This window comes from Ascaphus truei, chromosome 3 (assembly GCF_040206685.1).
Source record: "Ascaphus truei isolate aAscTru1 chromosome 3, aAscTru1.hap1, whole genome shotgun sequence".
Classification (NCBI taxonomy): Eukaryota; Metazoa; Chordata; class Amphibia; order Anura; family Ascaphidae; genus Ascaphus; species Ascaphus truei.
In genome coordinates this window covers 77,438,638-77,462,832 of record NC_134485.1, presented here as the reverse complement: position 1 = coordinate 77,462,832, position 24,195 = coordinate 77,438,638, and positions in this window count along the sequence as shown.

Genomic DNA, 24,195 nt, shown 5'->3' with positions numbered 1-24,195 from the left:
CCCACAGACAGCTGTTTCGACCTTGATGGTCTCATCAGTGTGGGGTTGATTTTACTGGGAATGCAAGAGAGGCTATGGGATAGGCTAAACCATAATACTGAGTTAAGTTATGGTGAGTAAAAAAAGTGACAAAAACCCTCCACAGGAAAGCAAATATGCAAATATAACTGTATGCTCATCTGCATGTCTTAGGCAGGTCTGCAACCCCGCCTTTCCCCATTATCACCCAGCATACAGCACTTCCACTGCAGCAAGAGATTTTTTTATATATATGTATATATATATATATAAATTAAGTAGCGCCACTTGTGAAACAGTATAATATTAATAATAATTATTATTCAATATATGTGATAATATGTATAAAATGTATAAGAAACTTAATCTAGAAAATGTGCCTGTGCTGAGGAAATAGTTCTATTAGTGAATAGCAAAAAAAGCTCAAAAAAGCAAACTAAAAGAACACTCTAAAAAATACATAAAAAAGAGTGTAAATACATTTAATAAAATTTAAAAGTGAAAAAACATGTGCAATAGTCCAACCCTTAGATGAGTTTTTTAAAGTTCAAATTGGGACAGATTGAAAGTCCACGGGTCCAAGGCTGCTCTCAGATGGAAGAACCAATTCCAGTAGAAATCTATAGAAATGAAAAGACATCTCCTAATCCCTCTCCCAATCCCTTTTTAATATTAAATGTACTTTTTTACGCTATGGGGTGTGTGCTCTCTGTCTTTTTGTATATATATATATCTTACCCCAGCCTTTGCTAAAAAGCTGTGTTTAAAGCAGCATACATTGGCTTAAGGGTTGCTCTGTAATAGGAGCTTGAGATGAAAAGTGGCACTGTGTGCTCATTTGCATGTCATTTCCCAGAATCCCTTGCTGCAGTGGAAGTGCTGTGTGCTGGGTGATAATAGTGAAAGACAGGGTTGCAGACCTGTCTAAGACATGCAAATGAGCATACAGGAATATTTACAGTTGCTAAATATAGATGTAGCCAGGTCTCCTTTTTGCCCACTGACCCCCCTCCTTCCTCCGCATACAGCCGCCGCACACGAGGGAGTGAGGAGGCCGGTGCGCGAGTAGCGCGTTACTGTGGAGTGCTGGCCGGTTGCCGGGGACGCGATCGGGCCGTTGCTAGGGCCGTGGTCACGTCTCTAAGGTCCCGGCGGCTGGGTAAGAGGAGCGCCGCCATTGCAGGTGCGTTGCGCATGCGCAAGGGTACCGGAGCGCCGGGAAGACCACAGATAGATCGCGCATGCGCAGAAGATAGACTAGAGACAGGACAGAGTCGCGCGAGAGTAGGGATAGTGATAGGAAGGTCGAGGCGGCCATTAGAGTTTAGTGCAGGCGCAGGGAAGGTGCGCACGCGGCCCCAATGTAAGTACAGGCTCCACGGGACTACAATTCCCATGAGGCTTAGGGCCAAGCACACCAGGTGCTACAGTGTGGCCAATGAGGGCCAAGAGTCTGAGAGGCAAGTGGATACATTTTCGCGGGCTTGGAGCTGCGGGGGCAGTCAGAGACCGGAGCAGCCCAGGGAAGGAGGTAGGGTACAGGAGTCGGGGACTCCCTGTACTAGGCCAGCACCCCCAGGCCCCGAGATAGCTTAGCTCCCCAGTAAGGTGAGTGTTGCCAGGGGCAGCCCTCAGGTTAGGGACCTTGCCACTTACATTAGTGGGAGCTGGGAAAGGAAGGTTATAGAGAGTTGGAGTCAGGGAGCTGTGAGGGAAGGAAGGGTGCGGGGAGCGAGTGCAGCTCCTGCCCCATATAGGTACCCACACCCCAGGTAGGCCCCAACTCCCCACTAGTTTAGTGGGTAAGTGCTTAGGGAGGCCCAAGATAGGGACGCTGCCCTTAGTATAGAGTGCTGCCTTGTCAGAGTCACGGCTGTTAGTGCTGTGAGGTCTGACAGGCAGGCACCTTGTTGCGCAGCACGTTGGCTGCAGCATCCAGTGAGCTACAGCTTGCTGCTGTAGGCACTGGGACTCGTTAAGTGTTATTGAGCATAGTCAGGCTGGGAAGAGCTAAGGGAGTGGGGCAGGTTATTAACCCCTGTTAGGCCCCTAGGAGTTTCCCCAAAGCCACTTTAGGTTGCGGTACTACAGGGACAGGCCCTAGGTTAGGGTTCCTGTAACGTTAGTACCACTTAGATAGATAGGGAAGCAGCGGCTGCTGCTGTTCCTGTGGAGACGATTCCAGAATAGGATCGCCCCTGGCGGTCCGCGCGTGCGCCAGGAGTTCGGTTGGAGGATCAGACGGACTCATCACACGTCTGACCCTTTTTGAAGAGTTGCTGACCCAAGCATCGGAGTGCTCGGCAGGTATCACACATTCTTAAGTGCACCACCGGGCCCTTAACGTAATTAGTGACTGCGCAGTCACCCACGTTCCCTCTGCAAGAGTGCGGGACATTGGGTGGTTGTTCTTTGGACACTGGGTGGGATCACCTAGTGTTGGGGAGCGTCCTGCGAGACGTCGCAGTAAGTGTCTCCTCGTAAGAGGGACACAGGTCATTATGAACGTGATGAGTTGTTATGCATGTTAGTAAAGCCATTAGTTATTATTCCCCACTGTGTATGTGATTATTAGTGATTGTCCTGCGAGGAACCACTCCCCCTCTGGCGGGAGCCATCGTAGGTGGAGGCGCTGCATCGTGTAAGTGATCACCCCTAGTATTGTGTTATGTCCCAGGTTCCCCGTGGCGGAAGCTCAGCCCTCCTGTGAGCCAACAGGTAATGCACCACACCTATGGTAACACCGTATGTTCCTTACACCCACATCAGATCTGCGATTGGGGGGGGGGGGGGAATACCCGTTACATATATATATATGCAAATATAGCTGTATGCTCATCTGCATGTCTTAGGCAGGTCTGCAACCCCGCCTTTCCCCATTATCACCCAGCATACAGCACTTCCACTGCAGCAAGGGATTCTGGGAAATGACATGCAAATGAGCACACAGTGTCACTTTTTGCCTCAATAACCATTTTTAACATGGTTCCCTATAGGCTTAAGCTTGCTGCATGGTCACAGCATTGAGCACAGCCAGGGTTAAGGTGCATACCCAGAAAACCACCCACAGACAGCTGTTTTGACCTTGATGGGTCTCATCAGTGTGGGGTTGATTTTACTGGGAATGCAAGAGAGGCTATGGGATAGGCTAAACCATAATACTGAGTTAAGTTATGGTTAGTAAAAAAAGTGACAAAAACCCTCCACAGGAAAGCAAATATGCAAATATAGCTGTATGCTCATCTGCATGTCTTAGGCAGGTCTGCAACCCCGCCTTTCCCCATTATCACCCAGCATACAGCACTTCCACTGCAGCAAGGGATTCTGGGAAATGACATGCAAATGAGCACACAGTGTCACTTTTTGCCTCAATAACCATTTTTAACATGGTTCCCTATAGGCTTAAGCTTGCTGCATGGTCACAGCTTTGAGCACAGCCAGGGTTAAGGTGCATACCCAGAAAACCACCCACAGACAGCTGTTTCGACCTTGATGGGTCTCATCAGTGTGGGGTTGATTTTACTGGGAATGCAAGATATATATATATATATATATATATATATATATATATATATATATATATATATATATATATATATTGTGACAAACGGCTTACTTCGGCGCTCCACCGTCTGTCCAGGACTGTTAGAACACGGTCTTTTAGGGTAGGTTAAATGACGAGGCGTAACGTGCTGTTCCTTTTAAACAGGCTACTGCCTGGTTTATTCAGTCCCAGGCACTGAGATTGCCACCCAGCAGACACAAGAAACACAAGCAAAACAAAAGCCTACTCACCTGAGCAATAACTTAACTGAGGTTTTACCCTGACTAGGATTGGGGTGGCTTATACGCTCCCAATAAACAAAAATAAGGAACTTTGCAATTTGATAAAGGTACAAAATGATTTAACCTGTTTGGGGAGAGGCTTTTCCCCTCTCTGCTTCTAGCAGCCTTCCTGCCTCCAGTCTCTTGGGGAGAGGGAAGAGGAACCAGGAAATCAGCCTTAAATACCTGATTTCTAACTAGCAGGACAGGTGACAGAAATCAGGCAGCAGACAAACTCTGGTCTGGATCCCTCATCCCTCAGTTCCAGCACTTGCCAAACTGTGGGATGGAGTGCATGCATTCTAAGGCTGCACTTTCCAGCCTAAACAGGATAGAAACTGTTCAGTATCTTGGGAGACCTATATATGGAATTTATTACCATACCCTGGTTTCTGTCACAATTGTGACAGAAACCAGGGTATGGTAATAAATTCCATATATAGGTCTCCCAGGATACTGAACAGTTTCTATCCTGTTTAGGCTGTAAAAGGGTATTTTGTCTATACTGTATATATATATATATATATATATATATATATATATATAAAAAAAAAAAAAAATAGATGATACCGTTCTGTGGCTAACGAAATGCTGTTATTTGTGCGAGCTTTCGAGATACACTGATCTCTTCTTCCGGCGATGTTACAATGAATGAAGCAAAAGGTAAACTTAAAAACAGTGTCTCTTGGAATGTTATCTGTGCTGTTCCTTCCCCCGGTGTGGATGTGTTTTATGGCTAGAGGTGTTAAATGGTTACTGAAAGCAAGTGAAGAAAGAGTGTGTATGTGTATCAGTGTGAATAAAAATGAATGGAGAGCCCACAGTATATACAGTGCTTTACACAAGGTGTGTGTGGAGTGGGACTGGATATAAATGGTGTGGGTGGGTGTGGAAATGTGAGAAATAGTAGCACAACTAAAAGTGTGTGTGGATACTTAGTGGTCCCTATTGGTGTATAGGGATGGAAAAACAAGGAGTATTAGTATGTGTGAGAGACAGCTGTGTGTGCATACATATAGCACAGTATGTACAGACATGGCCTTTAGCGCTATATATATATATATATATACACATATATATACATATATATAGTATAGACAAAATACCCTTTTTGTCTGAAGGGTTCTTGTCTGGGAACCTGAAAACCCACTGTCTTTAGGGTAAAGCACAGTCACAAGGCCATACAGCTCTAGTTTAAAGGCTTTATTTTCTTTGTCACCCCAGAAGACAAAATCAAGGCAAACAAAAGAATCAAAATAACTCCTAGCTCTATCTGAGCATTAACTAGACAGCAATTCTCTAGCTATCTCTGGGTGGCTTTCCCACTTACCAAACAATAAAACACTTGTTAAACCAAACCTGTTGAAGCATCCATCTCTCTTAGGCCAGTTTTATAGTGGCGGGCGCGCTATGCCGTGCGGATTATTAGTTGGCTGACGGCAGGGAGAGGGGAGCCGACAGACAGCGGCAATGATGAAGAAATTCATCTTTTCGCGCCGCTGCCTGCACTCAAATGTATGTATTGGTGTGTATGTGTGTATGTATGTATGCATGTATGCGTGTTTGTATGGATGTGTGTATGTGGGGGGGGGGGGGGGAAGGGTAAATAACTGCAGAAGTAAAAAAAAAAAATATTAAACTTTTTTTTTATTTAAAAAAATCTTACTTATACTCCACTTACACTTACACTTACACAACATATACACGCATATACACACATACATACATTACCTGCAGCTCCCGGCACTATATACAGGAAAAGCATGCGGCATGTGCATGCGCGTTCGCATAGTAACGCACGGCCGCATCCTGTATATAACAGCCCTTAGCTGGAATAAAGGGAAAGTGGAGAACTGATCTTACCTGCCCTTTCTTATACTCTGTTAATTAAGGCCAGGTGATCTGCACCTGGCTTCATTTGCAAAACTTTCCCTGGGCCTTTAACCCTTAGTAGGGATAGGTATAATGTGCAAATGCAGGACTTATGTATCTCCCATCCACAACTTCACCACCTTTCCTCTCACAATATATATATATATATATATATATATATATGTAACAGATTTTCTGGCCTGACTGACCCACCCAATTTCACATTGGCCCCTGTGGTCTAACCAGTCCCCATTACATGGTCGTGTTTGGTGGTGCACCTGTTGGCAACAGGACTCCTGAGTCTCCCGCATGATATTGTGTGGGGAATGCCAATCCCAGACAGGCAGCTGAGGTAGTGTGCGTGAGTCCTACCTACATACAGTGCAGTGCCACCACCTCTTCAGGATCTCTGCGTCCGCAAGGAGATGGTTCTGATGAGGAACTCCTTCTTGGTGGTGCCTTCCGCTGTGGAGTAACTTCACACTCACACATTGGGGTTGTTGTGAACAAGGGCATCTTTTATTGTTGGAATAGGCAGACTGCCCCTCGCAGCTGTCAGCTCAGCCGCTCATCTCTCTGCTGCACTCCATCTGGAAGGTTCCTCCTTCTCCTAATGGAGTTGCTTTCCACCTCTCCCCTCAGGGAGATTCACCAGCTTGTCTCTCTTGAGCTGCCCAGACTCACAGCTACTGTATTGCATCAGCCTCTGCAACACTGTTGCAGACCTCCACATGACTCTCCTGAACAGAGTCAAAACACCAACAGAACTGAACTGCTAACTTTAGGCAGTGCCGTGTCTAGTATCACCTCCAGGAAAACAGACACCCTCTGTGTCACTAACAGTGGACACACAGCATGCTGTCACTTCCTTTGGGACATATGACACCTCACCAGGGTTTGAGGGAAAACCTCCATGATTGTTACTGGCAACCCTGCATACTTACCAGGATTACTGCCAGCATGAAAGAGATATGTACACCAATTTTACACATGGCTACATATATATATATATATATATATATATATATATATATATATATATATATATATATATATATATATATATATATATATATATATATGCAAGATCGCCAGGAAACTACAACCCATCCTCCAGGAAGATACAAGACTGCAACAGGTCTTCCCTGAAGCACCCTTATTATCATACAGACAACCCCATAATCTCAAGAATATTATGGTGAGGAGTAAAGTATTCAGCAGTGCAACTGAATGCGGGACAAAACCATGCCAGGACCCAAGATGCAAAACCTGCGCAATGCTCTACACAGCGGACACAATACAAATACCACACAAGAATCGGGAATACAAAATCAGAGGAGGGTTCACCTGTTCCTCCAGCAATGTCGTGTACCTCATCATGTGCATGAAATGCCCAGGGGGCTGCTACTACATAGGTGAGACAGGACATGGGCTAAACAAGAGAATGAACCTGCATCGCCACAGCATCACACGCGGAACAAGAGACAGTCCTGTTGGCGAACATTTCTCTGACTCTGGCCATAAGATGAACGATCTGAGGGTTGCCATACTCAAAGGTAATCTTAAAACCCCGAAAGAGAGACGGTTGCATGAATACAAATTTATGCAACTGTTCGGGACACTTAGCAGTGGCCTAAACAGAGATCGAAATTTTATGAGTCATTACTGACACTAGCGAACTCTCTTCCCATGAGCGCTAAAGGCCATGTCTGTACATACTGTGCTATATGTATGCACACACAGCTGTCTCTCACACATACTAATACTCCTTATTTTTCCATCCATATACACCAATAGGGACCACATAGTATCCACACACACTTTTAGTTGTGCTACAAACTCTCACATTTCCACACCCACCCACACCATTTATATCCCTCTCACTCCACACACACCTTGTGTAGAGCACTGTTTATACTGTGGGCTCTCCATTCATTTTTATTCACACTGATACACATACACACTCTTTCTTCACTTGCTTTCAGTTACCCTTTGACACCTCTAGCCATAAAACACATCCACACCGGGGGAAGGACAAGCACAGATAACATTCCAAGAGACACTGTTTTTAAGTTATCCTTGCTTCATTCATTGTAACATCGCCGGAAGAAGAGATCAGTGTATCTCGAAAGCTCGCACAAATAAAAGCATTTAGTTAGCCACAGAACGGTATCATCTATTTATTTTTTGATTATTGAAGCTCGGCTAACACGGTACTGATACCTCTACATGTATATATATATATATATATATATATATATATATATATATATATATATATATGTAGCGGTCATGTAAAATGGCTACAGTCATCTCTCCTGCTGACAGTAAGGCCTGGTAAGTTGTGGGCATGCCAGCAGTAATTATGGAGGTTTGCCCTCACACCCTGGTGGGGTGCCCTGTGTATGGATGGGAGTGGTCACATGCTCTGACTCCATGGTTAGTGATGTCAGAGGTGTGTCAGCTTCCAGAGTGTACATAAGGCACAGCACTGTGTCAAAAAGTAGTTCTAGTCCTAGTACAAGTTCAGCTAAGAGGAGTTCAAGTTCTAGCCTGAGTTACTGGTTATGTTTTAGTAACTGCAAGAGACTGTGTCCAGGTACCTGACACAGGGTAACGATATCCCGGCTGGGATAGGGAATCCCTATTAAAGGAGAGCTCACCTTTTAAAGGGAAGTACTGACTAAAGATGAGTGGCTAGATATTCTACTGCGTGGGGCAGCTAGCCCACGTCAATCAATAAAGATGCTCTTATTCGAATACCCTCTCGTGTACATGTGTGGAGTGAATGTACAGAGAGGAGCACCACGGAGGAGTTCCTCAACAGGACCATCCCCATGCGGACGCAGGGACCCTGATGAGGTGGAGGCGCTGCACTGGAACTAGGTGAGACTCAGCACACTACCTCAGCTGCCTGTCTGGACGGGTCATCCCCATACACCATCATGCGGGAGACTCAGGAGTCCTGTTGCCAACAGGTGCACCACCAGACACTACCACACTGTAATGGGGACCGGTTAGACCACAGGGGCCAATGTGAGATTGGGTGGGTCAGGCCAGGTCAGAAACACCGTTACATATATATATATATATATATATATATATATATATATATATATATATATATATTTATATATATATATATATATATATATATATATATATATATATATATATACTGACTAAATGATTTGACATTTTGGATATACATTGGGGATTATTTGTTTACTGCTCTATGGTATTGAAAACATGTATAACGCTACACATACTATGACAATGCACACCCAGGAGTTGAGCCACTATCAATTATCTAATAAAAGCCTGTGTTTTTTTTTCTTCCATACTGACCGTGGGATGTACTAGATCTGCAGATACATGGTAGTGTTGCCTCTGCCTAAACAATAAATACAGTACTAGCCCAAGAAGCAAACGCAGTTCAGCTTAGTACAAAAAAAACAAGCAATCTAACCAACTAACTCAAATAGACTGCTGTTTTAAAATGTGGATTGCCATTAGTTAACCTTGATTGCTAAAAGGGTCTACATTACAGCAATGAGATAATTACTCATTTACATGCTCATTTGCATGCATTGTGTTAAAAATATCGCCGACATTGACGTGGTGAAAGCCTTTTCTTCTGCTTCACCTCTGGCTATCTGCCTCTAGAGAAAAGGTCGTAAAAAAAAATCAATTTTTATTGTTATCAATCTTTAGTGAATCTCCCCTAGTACCTTAGAACATTTGTTATGTAACCCCCTCTTTCCTCCCTCTCTATTCCCACATTGTCTATGCTTCTCTCCTGGGCCACTGACAATGGGGGGGGGGGGTAGAGTCGGAACAACTGTCCCGGGCCCGATGACTGCAGGGGCCAGGGCCCCTTATTACCTCTGGGCCCTAGCTCTCCCCAGCTGCTGCAGGCCTCTATCTCCTGCTGGGCCTCTCCCTCGCAGGTGCATGCCAGAAGCTGGGCCTACCCGGATGTCAGGTCCAACTTCTGTGCGTTGACCGGTGGGGCACCAGAGGCTTGAGACCAACCCCAATGTAAGTCTGTCTATGTGGAATATTATTGTGTGTGTATTGTGGGCAAGTGGAGGGTATTATATTGTGTGTATTGTGGGGGGAGTATTATTGTGTGTGTATTTGGGGGGTATTGTATTATGGGGAATGTATTATCGTGAGGGGTGTATTCTATTGGGTGTATTGTGTGGGGGGTATTGTGTGTGTATTGTGGGGGGTATTATAGTGTGTGTATTGTGGAGGGGTATTATTGTGTGTGTGTATTGTGTGTGTGTGTGTGTGTGTGTGTGGGGGGTATTATTGTGTGTATACTCTGGGGGTTATTAATAAGTGTGTAATACCCCCCACCCTTAATGTATAAACAGTAATACCCCCTACAATACAAAGGCCATAATACCCCTCACAATACACATACAATAATACCCCATCCCACAATACAGACAATATAATATATATAAATGCACACCCCACTCATAAATGTGCTAAATGAGAAAGAGAGAGAATCAGTATCAATGTATAAAAAAAGTTTTACTGTACTAACACAATATACAACTAGGCATAAAAGAAACTAAGTTTCACTGATCAGTGCTTCCAGATTGTTGAATACAAAATAACAGCCTCTTTACTGATGAAACAAGTATCTACTTGCTTGAGAAGAAACAATACATTCGAGGCATCTTGGAGTCTGGCTATTTGTGAAGCCATAATGCTCAAAATACGGGAAAGGTGTATGGATAATGTCCTTGGTTGATAGTACAAACATTGACAGTAGTGAGACAGCACTGTTTGATTCTCTTCCTAGATGGACCACCACCCTAGAGCTGTTGATATATAGTCCAGAAATGTTCCTCCCACTGTGTATAAGCTGTAATATGGTGCGGAAACAAGATGTACTCACAATATGATGCTGATGGTTCCTCGTGCGTGCCTCGCGCTACACAGGTAAATGCGAAGGATCCAGGAGTATGGAGAAAACGGAGTACAGCTGCAAAAATCGAAGAGCTACAATACTTGAGCTAAATTAAAAATATTTTAATAAATGAGTGACAACATGGCAAGATGTAGTAAGCAAGCAACTCTAACGCGTTTCACGCATTTTTCAGCGCTTCGTCAGAGAGTATGCACCTCTATTGAAAAATACCCTTTTCCCCCAACCGGAAATGACGTGACACTGGGTGCCATGCAAGATGATACAGTATCAACAAGACTCAGCCTGACGAGTTAAATGTTCGTCAGTAACCAGCAGTGGCACCCTCCGGATGGAGGATCAAGTAACCCATTAATCACACAATAAAAAACAGTTCACTTCATAAGAAAGAACACTGTCGAGGATTGGTTAGACACTCGAACAAGCCCCAAGCACTCACAACTCACTGGGTAGGAACAAAAATAAAATACATTTTATTTAACTACATAATAAAAGTGACAAACTGGGGACATACTGGGACAAAACAAACAAAACTCTCCTCCCACATGTTTCACGCTCTAACAGCGCTTTCTCAAACAGTAGCATTAAAATGAACAACAAAAATCTATCCTACTGTTACATGGATGGTAAACAGAATAAGAAACCTAGACCAATATGATAACACAGCACAATCACTGAAGAGTGCTATAGTATCATACAGCCTATAATTGCATGTTAAAAAACATGGATGAAGACTCATTAGTTATATTACTCACTTAGACAATGAAAGGGAAATCAGTTTCTTGGATCTAAGTCTGATGGTTACAGACAAAGGGAAGCTAACAACTAAAACACACTTTAAGGATGTGTATTCAAATAACTTGTTACTGGCCACAAGTAACCATAAGAGAACATGGATTCAGAATATCCCCAGTGGCCAGTTCTATAGGTTAAGAAAAAATTGCAGCTTGGATAGAGATTTCGAAACTCAGGCAAATAACCTTACCTCTAGATTTCTGGAGAGAGGTTATCCTTTGAATAAATTAAATAGTGATCTAGAAAAAGTGAGGAAACTTGATAGGACCCAAATGTTAATCCCTAAGGTAAAAAAAAACATAAAAATCAGCAGGATAATGAAGGTAAATGCAATGTTGCATTCATCACCAATTTCAACTCTATGACGATGCAAATAGAAAAAATTGTTAAAAAACACTGGGCAATCTTATCAAGTGACCCAATATTGGGGGCTCACATTTCAAAGTTTCCAAGATTTATATACAGGAAAGCGAAAAACCTCAAAAAACACTCTATCCCCTAGTGATATAAAAATAAAAGAGATTACGGTTGGGGAAAAAAGATGGTTGAACACTAAACCTGTTGGAAACTTTAAATGTGGAAAATGCTCAGTATGTAAACATTTGCACCCAAATAAAAAATCATTCACTTGTAATTCTACAGGAGAAGTCTTTGAGATCTCTGACTTCATTCACTGTAATTCAGACCATATTGTTTATTTAATAGAATGCCCCTGTGGCCTACACTATGTGGGGCAAACTAAACGCCCTCTTAAGGTGCGTATCCAAGAACACTTACGTAATATCAAAATCGGTTTTATGAAACATAGTTTATCAAAACATTATGCTCAGCACCATAATGGGGATCCCTCCTCCTTGCTCTTTAAGGGTATTAAACATGTTCCGAGAAATAGAAGGGGAGGTGACAGGGTTAAAGAGCTATCTGTACAAGAAACCTTCTGGATACATAAATTGAGAACTTTGTATCCAGGGGGTTTAAATGAGGACATCGATATTTGGTCCCTTTATTGATAGTCCTCACTACTATGATCTGTGGCCCCACTTTGGGGACAAATTCCCTCTACCATTTTGTTTATGCTTTTTTAATTATATCTTTTCTAGTACCATTTTCCAACATCCATATTTTTATATTTTTTTATATTTTATTATATATATATATATATTCTGTATATTTTTTAATGCCTCATGCTTTTTTTTTAAGATTTGTAATCCTCGATTTCATTCAGGTTTAGTTAACTCTATAGGCGTTATATTATTGTGTATTTTAATTAATTTTCTGTACGAATATGCACTAACACTCTTCTCCTTTATTTTAGAGCCGTTTTTCATATCATCAACATTGTACTGTTGTCTGTGTTAATAAAGTTTGTATTGTTGTTCATGTTGTAAATAGCAACCGTATGTTGCTATGATCTGGGTCATTGACTCCTCCTCGCTCTCATCCTATTGGCTGGACGTCTAAGTGATGGGCCAATAAGATGCAAGCGTGGGGTATTTCAATGCTGTATGCTCTATCACTTATTATTCCCTGATGAAGAAACCGTAAGGTTTCGAAACATGTTGGATAAGTGCTATTTATTCTATTTTATAACTTGCCCTATTGCTGTGGGCTCACTCGGCTACCGGAGGGAAGATTGCGACGCGAGTTGCAGTGTCGCCTTCCAATGACGTCATTAACCCGGAAGTGCCGGAACGGAGGGTTGTGAGGATACATCCAGCTATCGTGGAGATCTGTTTGATGCGGTGATACCTCCCGTGAGCACCACAAACCTGTTGGACTCTTTACCCATGTGAGTGGGGATTCAGGACTCCATATATACACCCGCTTGGAATCGGGAGATCGAGGAACTGCTTCTATCACCAATGACGACTTCTGATCTGGCGTTCTGTCTGGTGCACGGGTAACATAACCCCTGACATGCTTGTTTAAATTTTGTTTGATGTACGCACAATACTTACCTTATCTGATGGTTGTTTTAATATAATTTTTTATGCACTATGAGCGTTGTGCGCTGTGTCTTTTGTGTATGCAGTGTTCCTGCCTTGGTTTCAACATACCAGGATGGTTATGTATTAACAAGAGAGACTGATGCTTCAGTATCATTATCATTGTCTTTTTATGGGCAACATGTACTGCATGCATGAAATGTATTTGCTTTCCTGTCTAGGCTTAATACTGGATCAGCTCACTTAATAATCTGGATCAGCTCACTTATTATCTTTTACCAATTATCTTGGACATGTGCTATATGCTATATTATCTTGGACATGTGTATTCAGCTTACTGTACATTTATTGATGGTTCAACATATTAACATAGTTTTACATTATGGAGGATTTGCATCAAATGTATTGTTCTAAAATCTACAAACTCCACAATTGCACATTGTTTCTATAGATTATTTTGTTGAAACATAAATAAGCATACATATACAGTATATAGTCTAGTTAAAACTCTAAGCTTATCACTGGGATGTATTCTGGTATGTTGTTTTGAGTATACATATATATAGAGATTAACTCAGCTCCATTTTTCTTGTTCCATAGTAAGCTGTATTGTTATTTTTTTGTTTGTTGATATAGTTGACGGTTCACACTATCTTTATAATGAAGGGAACTGTTTTTTATTGTGTGATTAATGGGTTACTTGATCCTCCATCCGGAGGGTGCCACTGCTGGTTACTGACGAACATTTAACTCGTCAGGCTGAGTCTTGTTGATACTGTATTATCTTGCATGGCACCCAGTGTCACGTCATTTCCGGTTGGGGGAAAAAGGTATTTAAACCTCAGTTTTCAATAGAGGTGCATACTCTCTGACGAAGCGCTGAAAAATGTGTGAAACACGTTAGCGTTGCTTGCTTACTACATGTTGCCATGTTGTCACTCATTTATTAAAATATTTTTAATTTAGCTCAAGTATTGTAGCCCATCGATTTTCGCAGCTGTACTCCGTTTTCTCCATACTCCTGGATCCTTCGCACTAACACAATATACAATCTAATTGCTAAATATTTATATTCAGATTTATAACTCTGTAAAGAGGGGGGATATCAACCAACCAAAGACGTATAGCTATTATTATTATTATCGTTTATTTATAATACGCCAACATATTCCATAGCGCTGTACAATAGGGTTGGAGGACGAACAATAATAAAATAACAAACATTAACATACAGTACATTGTTACAGTAGGGAAGGAGGGCCCTGCCCCAAGGAGCTTACAATCTATAAGAAAGGCTAAGTGGAATGAGAAGGTTGCTGTGTTTTGGAATTATAACAGAGCAGCTGTAACATCAGTGAATGTCAGCAAACAGCTGACACCCTTTGGCTGCCGCCTTTGGAGCAACGCAGATGTAGGCTGAAGAGGTTCTGAATTTATTCAGCTGTGCAATGCAAGCCCTGTAGTAAAGGGCAATAGAAAATTGCAGGGGGCGGAGCTGACGAAACGCAGCAAGCAATCCCAGATATGAGCTCTTACCATGCTGTTTCTGTGCAGAGGGGATCAACTCTTGGGGAACTCTTTCAGACCCTTTCCTGATTGAGCTGCAGCTGTAGGCTGAAGAGGTTCAGCATTAATTCAGCTGTGCTATTTATCTATAAGTGAAATTATGTTTTCTTCATGGGACAGATTCTTACAACAAGAGACAGGGGAGCCCAATGCTACATCCAATTGACAAAACATACATGGTAATAAGTATAAAGTTAAATACTTCAATAATAATATTTTCTTGGTTATTTAGTTAAACCCTTTAGCCAAAGCATCATAAGCCTGTATACCAACGTCAAGGTATAACCAAATTTGCAGGTCCTAAGACTACACTGTGAACCTTCCCTTTGACCTCTGTATGAGGGGAAACAACCACAGCGAGTCCTGTCCATACAGCAAAATGAAAAAACCTCCCAAGTTAAAAAGGTGGGGAGGGGTGACAGATTTGTGTCAATATCTTTTTTTTCTGTGATATTCTTATGCCCGTTTTGTATTGTATATCCCAGTTTTCTATCTTCTGTACTTTTTTTTAATTAAAGAGCTTCAGAAAGAGTATCTCCGCAACATACCTTGCATTTTCTTCTCTCTTCATGCTTTTAGATCGTAAGGTTATTGGAGCAGGGACTTCACTTCCTATGTTACCAGTTTGCAATATTTCTCATGTTATGTTTTTACATCCATTGCATAGTACTGTGGAATATGTTGCCGGCGCCACCTTTAAAAATGAATAGTACTGATATTGGGTGGTGCTATATAAATAAAAGTATGCTTTAACAAACATAGAAATTGTGCTACTGCATTGCCTTAAAGAACGAGTGCCTAGTTCTGCTAATTATGCCTCATAGTGTTGTTTTATTTTTAGGGAGAAATGGTTAATTGATTGCTGCCAGATCTTCTTTTAAGGGGTCAATGTCATTATTAGAAATGTAAATTGCCAGGGCTTGCAGCAAACCGGGAGATTCCAGAATAATTTTCGTATCTCCCTTTGTTCTCATCTCTTCTTAACAAGTCTTTATCTAAATGCAAATGAGGTTTTACTTTCTGATGAGGGCATTGTACATCCAAGCATTTTAGAAAAGCACAATTACAGTCTTATTTTACTTCTGACTCAAAATGTCTTTGTCAAGACTGAGAAAGCCCCTTTGTTGCAACACTTGCCTTTTTACCACTTTGCTGCTGATGTGGGTGCCCCGAATGCATTGGGTAATAGCAGAAAAATCTTTATAAAATGTGTAGTAAAAATAATGTTGCCAGGCTTTTTAGTTATGCTTATGTATACACTTGGATTGGTATTTTCCATGTTAGACTGACACCAAATGATACAATTATCAGAATCTTGCAATAAATTGGAGCTGTGAAGACACATGGAGCATATTTCTGATGCTGTTAATTGAGTAGTTTCCCCTTAGCTGACAACTTTATTTAATTTTTCAGACTACGTAACTACCAATGTGATTGCCATCGTTTACAGATTTAATTGTTCCTACTTTGAAAACATTTGCTTCTCGAATTAGTTAAGAAAGGAGACGTCTTCTTTTTTATATGCTTTGCCAATTCATTGTTTTCTTTCTCACCAGCTGTCTAGCCCTGAGAATAATTTCATCTGAATCACACATAGGGGCCGATTCACAGAGCAGTGATAAAATCAGTGCATTTGCGCCTGACTATGCATTTTTTTTATTGCGCTATAAGACATGAAGCCAAAAGCGTGATTCACTACGAAGTGAAGCCCATTTTTTTAAGGATGATAAAAAAATGCACTATCATGCAAGCTGTTTTTTGTATCAGTGCTATTGTGCTATAAATTCTATATCGCGATAGCTGATAGAAAAAACAGCAGCCTGGTAGATCTGTATGGAGACGCTGTGTCTCCATACATGGCTCTTACAGGCGATCGTGCATTAAAAATGTTAATTTTGATAATAGTGTACATGAGCAGGGCGTGTCCTGAGCTGAACCCCATTGATTTCAGCCTACATGACCCCCTACATCCCGAGATACAGGCCCTGTTATGAGTGACGTTACTTCCTTTCCAAAACTTGACTCTATCACATGGTTTACTACAATCAATCAGATTGGGGATATACATCTCACAATCTGATTGACTGAAGTAACATGTGACGGCAGCCATGTTGGTTTTTGTGACATCATCTTAAAGGGAAAGGAAGCACAGCCATTCTGATTGGCTGGCTTCAATCCCTTTACATGACGTCACAGCCTAAAAAAATAAAAAATAAAATTGTCACATGGTTATCCCAGCCAATCATATGGCGTGGGAACCATTTCTCACTCAAATGTGACATCACAGGCTGTGTAAAAGCCTGTGCAGCCTCATTTGACGCCAAGAAGCTGGAGAGTGAAGACCTCCTCCCCAATAGGATTACCAATGGCATTACAGATGAAGAAGAAGAAGAAGAAGATTGCGGATTTGTTCAGGAGCTTGCTGAGACCACAAGAATCGGAGGGTGAAAACATCTAAAGGTAAGATAAAACATTGAATGTATGTTATTTTTATTTTTCAGGTCGTTTCATTGAATTTTTTTTCATTGCCCATTGATTGCCAATGTATTTAAGTATGCCCCTTTAGGGTTATACATACATACAGTACAGTGACAAGCAATGCTTTTTTTTTTTCTCTTTTAAATATATTTTGGTTCTTTGCTTTTAATAATTTCGGCTATTTTTTTTGTGTTTAGATTTTTAATGATGGAACCTTTTGGTGGTGTTTCCAATTGTTTATTTCTGTTATAAACCACAAACTAACTAATAACGCCCTCTATCAGCGCTTGATCCAATTAGGCTAATGTGATATGAATATGAAACAAAATGTGCGTGATATAACAAATATGTGAAACAGATGCCAAGGGGACAGCAAACAATAGACAGTTCCAAATCTAACATACCATATGAAAATACAAAAAGCTAGGTCCCCGGCGCTAATGAGTTAAAGTCCACAATACCATGATCCAAGATACAGTCCTTGATGGAAAAGACCTGGCAATGGGTGGATTAACCAATGCAATTCAGAGTGGCTTTGATGGTCTTCAGAATGGCCCCAGATGTTCTCTGCAATGAATAAAAAAGAGACACACCAATTGCGCAGTATATAAAAACCACAGCCCCAACTGAGATGGAAATAACTCCACTGCTGTACCTTCCGGCACTTAAGACTGACCCGCACCGCTGACGTCATCAATCGGCGAGTAGTGCACGACTGTGTGGGTCTCTTGTTCCAGCCGGACTGCAGCAGGTTGCGGACGGCATCCGTTGGTCACATTTGCTACCATTACAAATTGTAAGTGTTGGTAGTATGTTTGTTTTTATGTAATAAAAGTGTAAGTACGTTTTTACACTAGGCTGTATTCATTTCTCTACACGCTTGCTGTGGGGGCCTATGCTGAATACCTGAAGGCACTACCAAGTACAAGAGAAACCATCCGACTGTAACCACGTGGGGTTCGTGGATATTGAGGTTGGAACGCGACACAGCACAGATTCTCTCCCCTGAAAGTGCAAGAAATTATCTTGTAAGTTAGGGTTATTTCCATCTCAGTTGGGGCTGTGGTTCTTAATATACAGTACTGTGCAATTGGTGTGTCTCTTTTTTATTCATTGCAGAGAACATCTGGGGCCATTCTGAAGACCATCAAAGCCACTCTGAATTGCATTGGTTAATCCACCCTTTGCCAGGACTGTCTTTTCCATCAAGGACTGTATCTTGGATCATGGTATTGTGGACTTTAACTCATTAGCGCCGGGGACCTAGCTTTTTGTTTATTTCTGTTACTTTTTTGTTGTTTGCTTTTTAATAATGGTGTTTATTTGGAGTTTTCTTTTATCAATTGATATTTTTTGGTGTTTGAATTTTTAATTCTGGTGCTTATTTGGTATTTGCTTCATTGATTGCTGGTAATTTTGTTGTGTTTACGTGTTTATTGTTGTTTATTTGGTGATTGTTTTGATTCAATTGGATATTGTTGGTGGTTGTTTTTTTTATTAGGTTAACCATTGGCTGTGATAGTGGTTAATAATATGATACAGTGGCGGCCGACCTGAGTCTAAGTCGGCAAATCCGCGGCTCTCAGATTATCCCGGTTAGGTGCGTTTTTTTGTCGTTTTCGCCCAGAGTGAACTGCGTTATTTTCGCGTTCGTGATATTAGCCTTTTATTCTCGCTGTCTGCAATACTGCAATGCCGTGTAAAAACTCAGGGGGCGTTTGCGAGCTGTTGTCTTGGAAGTCTAATACCTTCGCGGTTCAACCTATGTCAGTACACAGTCTGTGTGTGCGCGTGCAGTACTTGTAAATTTGCATATTTAAAGTATACAGTACATGCATTTGCAGTGCTGTTCTGCAGTACAGTATGTCTCAATATGTCTCATTTGAAAATTGTTGAAACGCATAGGCGTGTACTGTACTGTAACAGTGTCACATTTCGGCATATACAGCGCTCTCCCCTCACTCAGGATAATTAACTGCACTGCAGGGTATTTCAACTTCTTATCTTCTCTACAATGCAGTACATCTCTCCCACACCATTCCTTTGAACGTGTGCCTGGTTTCAATCACATTCCTGCTTGACAGCAGGAATTTACTGCTCATGCGCCTGTAACTTCGCCCACCACTGCTTGCTTGCCTGAGTGAGTGACCAAAAAAAATAATTTTTTTTTTAATTGTAATTTTTTTTCTCCACAAGCCTGCAAAAACCATCTTCCTGTAATACAATATTCAATCTGTGCTGTAGCTTTTGACTGTGACCCTGTGCGTTTGACTGCACATGGTTGATTTGTGTACTTTTTACGTACTGTATTTGGGGGTGTATTATTATGATGAACTGCCTTTTGAAATTAAAGTATGTCTTTAGCTTTGAACTTCATGAAGCTGTACCCTGTAGCCCCCTCCCCCATGAACGCTAACTCAAGGATTTGAAATTCCACGGTGTCATTAATTTTCTGAATCTTGCCATTGTGTTCTTAATCCGTCCATAGCCGAGCTACAAAGCCTCACTGCGCCTGCGTGTAATCCTTTCTGAGATGGGAGCTGCTTACTGCGCATGAGTCACCCAACCCCCCCTCTCCACAGAGTCGTTAATTTACTGAATCTTGCTATTGTGTTCTTAATCCGTCCATAGCCAAGCTACAAAGCCTCACTGCTTCTGCATGTAATTCTCTTTGAGATGGGAATTTTGAGGCTTTGTTTACGGCAACGCTTTGGAAAATCCCTTCTCGAATTTGATTTGCACAGAGCATCACCTCTCTATGTGCCTGTGTGTAATCCTCTTTCGGATGGGAGCTAGTTTATTCCTACTCATGCGCCTGTAACTTCACCCACCACTGCTTGCTTGAGTGCCCCCCCAAAAAAATTTAATTATGATTTTTTAACTGTTATTTTATCCACAAGCCTGCAAAAACAATCTTGATATTACGATATTAAATCTGTGCGTTTGCCTGCACATAGTTGATTTGTGTACTTTTTATGTACTGTATTTGGGGGGTGTAGGGATCAAATTACAGTATTATGATGAACTGCCTTTTGAAATTACTGTACTCTACAGTATGTTATTTCTTTGAACTGCTGCACAACTAATCCTTCATCCCTCCCACACGCACACACAAACTCTTATCGACAGACACCTCCACAGAGTCATTAATTTTCTGAAGTTAGTTAGTCATTGTGTTTTTAATCCGTCCCTAGCCGAGCGTCAATCGCCTCACTGTGCCTGCGTGTACTCTAATCCTTTTAGAGATGGGTGCTTGCTGCTTACTGCGCATGAGTCACTCAACCCCCTCTCTCCACAGAGTCGTTAATTTTCTGAATATTGCTATTGTGTTCGTAATCCGTCCATAGCCGAGCTACAAAGCCTCAGTGCGCCTGCGTGTAATCCTCTTTGAGATTGGAGCTAGCTGATTACTTCACATGACTCACCCCACCCCCCCAACCATTTGAGGATTTGTTTACGGTAACGCTTTGGAAAATCCCTTCTCGATTTTGAAATGTAAATCTGATTTTCGCAGCATTGTGAGAATTGAGAGTTAAAAAAAACATTAACTGATTTATGTTGTTTTGTCATTCATTCTTATTCATTGGTGTACTAAAGGGGTGGGGGGGGGGTTGTGGTTGTTGTAAATGATTATGATTAGCAGGAATGTGAATAAATATTTATTTTATCAGGAACCAAAAAATACAAATACTGTATAAAAATAATCATGAATAATACATAATGCACTCTTTATTAAGTTCTTCTGGCAGATTGAAATTGGATAAACATTTAGAAAACATTTGTAAAACATGGGGAAACATGAATAATGAACATTTATAAGAATATTATTTAATAATATATACTGTAATGTAATATATATATATATATATATATATATATATATATATATATATATATATATATATATAAGTAATATTATTTTTTCCGTCTTTATCTTGTACCTCATTCTGTGTACAGTACAGTCGTTCATTGAGAGAGGAGAGGTTTTGTGTACATCATTACTGCTGTTTATATACTGTACATTTGACTGTACAAACAGATTAGACTGGACACAACACCCCACCTCCCCCCAGGCCACCTTTTTTCCTGAAATGACAAGAAAACAAAAAATTAGTGCAGTTATGTGCGTACTGTATTATGGCATTGTGTGATGTGTAGTACTACTGTAGATGGCTGGTGCTGCTTTCTCTGGGGAAAAAAATTGAGCAGTTAGTAGGCAGTTACTGTAGTACTGTCAAACTAGTCTATACTGGAACTACTGTATACTCTGACTACTGTTAAATACTATGTACTGTAACCTGATGGCTGGTGCAGCTCTCTCTGTAAAGAAAAAACTGTAACTACTGTATACTCTGACTATTGGGAAAGAAAAAATCTGTGCCATACTTACCTGTATCATACTGTACTTACAATACTACAGCACAGTACTACTTTACTGATGCTTGCCCATTACGCGCGATCACAATGGGCAACACAGTGGCAATATGGTCTATATATTTATTGCAGCGTTCCACGGTGAGTACATCGTTCCAAAAACTCATTATGCCTTTCAACAACTCGTCCTTTTTGGAGGGATTCGCCACTTTCCGGATATGGTCCTTCAGCTGATGCCAGACCATTTCGATCGGATTGAAGTCTGGCGATCTGTCATTGGAAAAAAATGACAATTAGTTTAAGAGATACAGTACACAGTAAAAACAGTTGGAAAAAATGAGACACGGTCTACTGCACTTACTCCGCTGGCGTCTTCACCCAGTTGATACCGCGCTCAAGGATATGCGCTGTTGACGCACTATCTCAGGGACAATGTTGTCTTGGAAGAAAGCTTTATTCATGATTCCTATGGCAAGAAAAGAAAAGTGCTCAAAAAACTGCACAATAGTACAGTACAGTGCATACAGTAAGGCTACACTAGTAAAGTACAGTGCATAAGGCTACATTATATTTAATATATTTTACCTTCAAAGATGACAATGCATCCTGGTCCACGCCTAGAGATGGCACCCCACACATGCAGCTTCACGGGGTGTTTTGGCCGCGGCTTCAAAGATATGCGGCCTTTTTTGTGGAACGCAAAGCTTGCAAATCTCTCCAGCGACACAGTAGACTCGTCAGTGAAGATGCAATCCTGGAAAGTTTCCCCACTGTCGATCCATGCCTGGACCTGGACCTGGACCAGTCTTTTGATTTTGTTTGCGTCTCTTATCATGGGGTACGCTCTGTAATGACAAGGAATAATAATTTTAGCAGTACAGTACAGTTTCCTAAACAACACTTTTACCTCCTGTACTGTTCAGTACTAACCTCACATGTCCATATTTCCATCCAATGCTGCGTCTCATCTTCTTTATGCTGGTCTCGGATACAGTGAGATTGTGATTTTCCTGCAGAGTGTATTTGACCCTTAATGCACTCTTCTCATCATTCTCCTCACTTATTTTGTCCACCAGAAGAGTTGTCTCCCTACAATGTAAAGAAAAACATTCCGGTAAGTAAAAATTTTAGAGACTGTAGATCAACAGGATACAATATATTGTTCTATTAATATGCAGCAATGTAAAACTGTTGTAATACTGTATAAATATACAAAATATATATACTGTTGTAATATAAATATAAATATACAAAATATATATACTGTTGTAATATAAATATAAAAATACAAAATATATATACTGTTGTAATATAAATATACAAAATATATATACTGTTGTAATATAAATATAAATATACAAAATATATATACTGTTGTAATATAAATATAAATATACAAAATATATATACTGTTGTAATATAAATATACAAAATATATATACAGTACTGTTGTAATATAAATCTACAGAAAAAACAAAAATATTAGATACAGTACTGTAGATGTACAGTACATTTTTGGATCTAATTTTTTTTAAAGTGTTATAAATATACTTACGCGTTAGTTATCCTTGGTGCCCTCTTGCGTTCTCTGTTTTTTCCGTGTGCATGATAGCTCACGGTGGTTGCTGGCACAACGAGGCCAGAAGTAGCTAACCAGCGTTGGATAGCAGCAATTCGGTGTCCGCTCTTGTACATCTCCTTAATTCGCATGCTGAGATCCTTGGAAATCTTTTTAACAACCATTGCTGCGAGTAGAAAGAAATACAAACACAAGAATGTATATTCGATGTTTAGTCGATGTGTATTCAATGTGCAGTGAATCCACAAAATGGATGGTGTATTTATACGGTAATGACTCACATTAGAGTACGCCCACTTTCAACACCTGTAGCTCGCTGCCATGCATAAAAGGTTACACACTTTGCATAGCCCCCCACTCGATGATCTTTATCTGAACTTGTCCTTGTCCAGATACTGCATTGTGCCACCTGCTTCCTTGGAGCAACCCCGATTCTACGGACGCAGGAACCCACTCGCCTCTGCCGTGCCTGTCAAGCAGAAAAAGCGAAAGGCGGTTGCCGTTTCCACGCCAAGGCAAAAGCGACAGGCTAAGGCCAATAAAGAAAACCTTCTGCTGACCCCAAAGGCTAAGGGTTTTCATAGACGTCAGCCTTATTATGTCAAGAAGATATACGGTGATGTACTCTCGACGCAAAACGATTGGCAGCCAACCCATCGAACCCGCAGACCACTTCCTCCCATACGCTTCGACGACTCTGCCGCCGATGTCCCGGAAATCTTCAGCCCATCTTCTCCACCCCTTGTCCTTGACGCTGCCGCCGCCCTCCTGGAAACCCACAGGCCATCTTCTCCGGT